Below are 5,060 nucleotides of genomic sequence, written 5' to 3' on the forward strand. Positions count from 1 at the left end.
GCGATGATGGGAGAAGTTGTCGGGACCTCTTAATGCCTTTGCAGAACCAAAGTCCTCACTGCAGGGTTTTCTGTGTGTATGAACCCCTCCGAAATTTGTAATTTACAGCCTCTTCCACACTAGAAAAGGCACTGGGGTGCTGAGAGCTGCCAGGAGCGGAGCATTTTGGGATTGCCAGGACAGGGTCCAGCCGAGGTTCCTACGTTCCCGATGTCGGGGCGCTGCTTGAACCTCCCTGGGAGCAGTTTGGGGTTCCAGGTCGGGGTGTGCAGTCTGACGGGGGTTAAAGAGGTGCCGGAGCGGGAGGGAGGTGCTGGCGCAGGACAGGAGGGCCTGGCTCCCCGCATCCCTCATCAGGGCTAAATGCAATTAGGGGGAATAAGGAAATTAAAAGCAGAACTGAGTCTGGTTCTCAGCAGCTCGTGTTCATCACACTAGCAGTGCCACTGACCTGGTGCTGTCAATTTTTCTTCCTAAAACCGGATAGATTCAGCTTCTTTTTTTTTTTGGCAAAGCAGCCACTTAGGTGCTCAAAAACGTCAAGGGGGCTTGGCTGCTCCCCCACGGCGCTGGGACCTGCCCGGGGAGCCCCGGGGATGGGCAGCCCCCTCCTCACCCCGGCGTGGGCAGGGGCTGGCGGCACCCACTCGTGCTGCTCCTCGCCGGCCATGCAACCACGTAACGGCGTCGGTGGCGGGACGCTGCTGGAATTTAACAACATCCAGGTGACCTTCAGCGGCCCGAATGTCAACAGTCCGGCTGCAGCCACAGTACCCACGCTGGGGGGGGGGCACGTGGCCATCGCAGCCCCCAGCGGGCGCCAGGCTCAGGGCGGCAGCGGGCATCGAAAAACCGCAGAGGTGGCAATGCCACGGGGCAGGAATTTGGGGGTGGCACGTGCTGCACGTGGCCTCGCCGCTCCCCAAGTCATCTGCAGGTTCTCGACACCCTCCAATTAATTGCAGGCGGGTTCGTTTGGGGAGCGGTGGATGCTAACACCAGCTGTACCATCATGCAGCAGGACCACCTCTTCGAGGGCTCACGTCATAGAATCGTTCTGGTTGGAAAAGACTCTGTGAGATCATGGAGTCCAACCGTTAGCCCAGCCCTGCCGAGCCCACCACTACCCCACGTCCCTCAGCACCGCGTCTGCCCGGCTTTTAAATCCCCCTAGGGATGGCGACTCCACTGCTGCCCTGGGCAGCCTCTTCCAACGCTTGACGACCCTTTCCGGGAAGAAATTTTTCCCAATTTCCATCCTAAACCTCTCCTGGCGTAACTTGAGGCCGTTTCCTTCCATCCTATGGCCTGTTCCTTGGGAGAAGAGCCCGACCCCCCCCTCACTGCACCCTCCTTTCGTGGTTGTAGAGAGAGATGGGCAGCAGCCCCAGGGACAGGGGACAAGCAGAAGCCACCACTGTCCCCGCTTGGGTGTGAGGTGGGCAGTGTAACCCCCCCCGAGCACCCTGGTGCCCACCCACACTGCAGCCCAGCAGCTCTGGCCAAGTGGGGACACCAGGCTGTCACCCGGGGATGCTGCGATGATGGTGAACGGGGGCCCTGAAAGCATCGTGTCCACCCCACCACAGCTGCCGGGATGGAGTCTGGGGGACCCATGGGGAAGCAGGCAGCAGGGTGGCAGGGACAAAGCAGCGCTTCCCTAAGCACCCAAAGCCCTCCGGGTGTTTTGGGGCCAGGGCGAGGGCAAAGGAGACGTTGGGGGAGATACGGGGTGCAGGGATGGATGCCAGAGCCCCCCTTTTCTGGGGCGGCTGCTGGGTTTGGTGGGATTTGGTGGCAGCGGGTCCTGGGGAAGCGGCTCACGGGCTGGATTACACTCGGCTGCCGCGTGTCCCAGCTGCCGCATTGACACAATCCCTTAAACTGCATTAACCCCCCCATCCACCCACCCCAGCGGGTGGGAAGTGGCTCCTGCAAACGCGAGGCCTCGGGAAGGATCTCACTCGGCACCTCCGACCTGCCCAAGCTGGGGCAAAGCTCCCTGGCGCATTTCAGGTTATAAATAATTAAATTTATTTAAGCGGCCAAAGCGTCCGAGGTGGCTGAAGCATGTCGGCTTGTAGCCCTGGGCGCCCAGGAGGGCTCCGACCGCTCCGGGGAACCGCAGCATCCCTTTTTTAACCAATTTGTAAAGCAGAGAGGGTGAAAGCCCAGCGGAGGCTCCAGGCTGGTTGTCCCCTGGGATTCAAGGGGCCTCTCCATCCAGGAGCTGCTGGGCAGCGGCGCTGGGGGGCACGGGGACCATTTCCCACCCCCTCCGCCCCGCTGCACCCCATGGCACGCTCCGGCTCTTGCACCGATCCCCGGCGCAGGGAGGGATGAGGAGTCCCACTCACGCTCGCACCATCCCTCCCCGGGCTGCGGCTGCCAGTGTCATCCCCTGCTCCCATGGGCTGCCACGGCCACACGTGTGTGCAGGTGTGGGCACACGCACCGCACACACAGCGGGGCCCTGTGCCACCCCCTCCCCGGCGTTTTCCTGCTCGTTCCTGCCCGGCTTGCACACGCGCGCACACACACACAGAGACACGCTCACACGCGTGTGCTGAGACCCAGGCGCAGGAACCTACACACAAAGGGAGAGACAGAGACGCCCCCATGTGTGCGCACACGCACATCTGCATACACACATGGATGCACGCACAACACACACACATGTAAGCACATGGATGCACCGGCACACACACAGAGCCACATAAATGTACACAGATGTGTACACACCCCCCATACAGACACACGCCTACACACCAACAACCACATACATGTGTGGAGACACGCACACACGGACACATGTGCCCATACATAGAATCATAGAATCTTTGTGGTTGGAAAGGACCTTTGAGATCATGGAGTCCAACCATACACACACACAAACCAACCCCAAACCCCTACAATCTCTGCCACTAGAGCACGCCCTGAAGTACCAAATCCAGACGTTTCTTCAACGCCTCTAGGGATGGTGACCCAACCCCCTCCCCGGGCAGGCTGTCCCAGTGCCTGACCACTCTTGCAGTAAAGTCATTCTTCCTAATAGCTGATCTGAACCTCCCCTGCCGCAGCTTCAGCCCATCTCCTCTGGTCCTGTCATTATTCCCCTGGGAGAAGAGGCCAACCCCCACCTCTCTCCACCCTCCTTTCAGGGAGTTGTAGAGGGCAATGAGGTCTCCCCTCAGCCTCCTCTTCTCCAAGCTAAACATGCCCAGCTCCCTCAGCCTCTCCTCACATGCCCTGGTCTCCAGAGCCCTCCCCAGCCTGGTCGCTCTCCTCTGGACACGCTCCAGCACCTCAACGTCCCTCTTGTACAGAGGGGCCCAGAACTGAACACAGCGCTCGAGGTGAGGCCTCACCAGTGCCCAGTACAGGGGCACCATCCCTTCCCTGCTCCTGCTGGCCACGCTGTTCCTGATACAAGCCAGAATGCTGTTGGCCTTCTTGGCCACCTGGGCACACTGCTGGCTCATGTCAAGCTGGCCGTCCACCAGCACCCCCAGGTCCTTTTCTGCCGGGCAGCTTTCCAGCCACTCTGCCCCAAGCCCGTAGCGTTGCTTGGGGTTGTTGTGACCGAAATGCAGGACCCGGCACTTGGCCTTATTAAACCTCCTACAGTTGGCCTTGGCCCACGGATCCAGCCTGTCCAGGGCCCTCTGGAGAGCCTTCCTACCCTCGAGCAGATCAACACTCCCACCTAGTTCCGTGTCATCTGCAAACTTACTGAGGGTGCACTCATGCACGCGCACACACACACACACAAATGCACACACACACGCGCACGCATGTACACACAGACGCACACAGATGTGCACCCACATGCAGGCACACATGTGCAAAACCATTCACGGCTGCACATGCCCACACATACCTGTACACACCACGCACACCCACGCAGCGCACGCGTGCACGCACGGGCAGAGGCACGCAGACACAAGTACAGCCAGCTGCGCCCATGTGCACATGCGTACACACACGCACGCACGTGCGCAGGCACATCAGTACACACAGACGCGCACACACATTCACACACAGGCGTACACGAACATGCAGACTGACGCCCACATACATGCACGTGTCAACACACAAGCACATCTGCGGGGATATACACACATGCATCCATAGGTACAAGTACACACAGGTCATGCACAGGTACATGTACACACAGATCCGCGTGCACACACGCACACATGCATACAACATGCATGTGCGCATAGATGCATGTGCATGCATGCACACACATGCACGCATGCACGTGCCCATGCAAAGGCGCACAAGTACGCAAACACCCCCCCCAACACACATGGCTACAGGTATGCACACGTGTGCACAGAGATGCGCTGACATACACGTACATGCCAACGCACATGCATATAGTCGTGCACACACATGCACACGCCAACACATATGCACGCGCACGCTTGTGCGCGCACCAATGCAAAGGCACACGTGAAAAATTTCTCCCTGGGATCTCATCTCAGTCTCCCCTCTGTCAGTGGAAAACCCTTCCCCCTCGTCCCATGGCTCCCCTCCCTGCTCCAGAGTCCCTCCCCAGCTTTCCTGGAGCCCCTTGAGGGACTGGAAGGGGCTGGAAGGTCTCCCCGGAGCCTTCTCTTCTCCAGGCTGAACCCCCCCAGCTCTCTCAGCCTGTCCCCACAGCAGAGGGGCTCCAGCCCCACAGGGAGATCAGGGAGCCATGGGATGAGGGGGAAGGGTTTTCCACTGACAGAGGGGAGACTGAGATGAGATGTGAGGCAGAAATTGTTGGCTGTGAGGGGGGTGAGCCCCTGGCCCAGGTTGCCCAGAGAAGCTGTGGCTGCCCCATCCCTGGAGGGGTTCAAGGGCAGGTTGGACGGGGCTTGGAGCAACCTGGGCTGGTGGGAGGTGTCCCTGCCCGGGGCAGGGGGTGGCACTGGGGGGGCTTTAAGGTCCCTGCCGGCTCTAACCGTTCTATGATTTCTAATCCCCGGTTCTGTGACAGCCGCGGGCAGACACACACACATAAACACACCCCCCTCGGCCTTCCCCCACCCCCCCGCCCCGTTCCGGGA

Source organism: Chroicocephalus ridibundus, chromosome 2 (assembly GCF_963924245.1).
Source record: "Chroicocephalus ridibundus chromosome 2, bChrRid1.1, whole genome shotgun sequence".
Classification (NCBI taxonomy): Eukaryota; Metazoa; Chordata; class Aves; order Charadriiformes; family Laridae; genus Chroicocephalus; species Chroicocephalus ridibundus.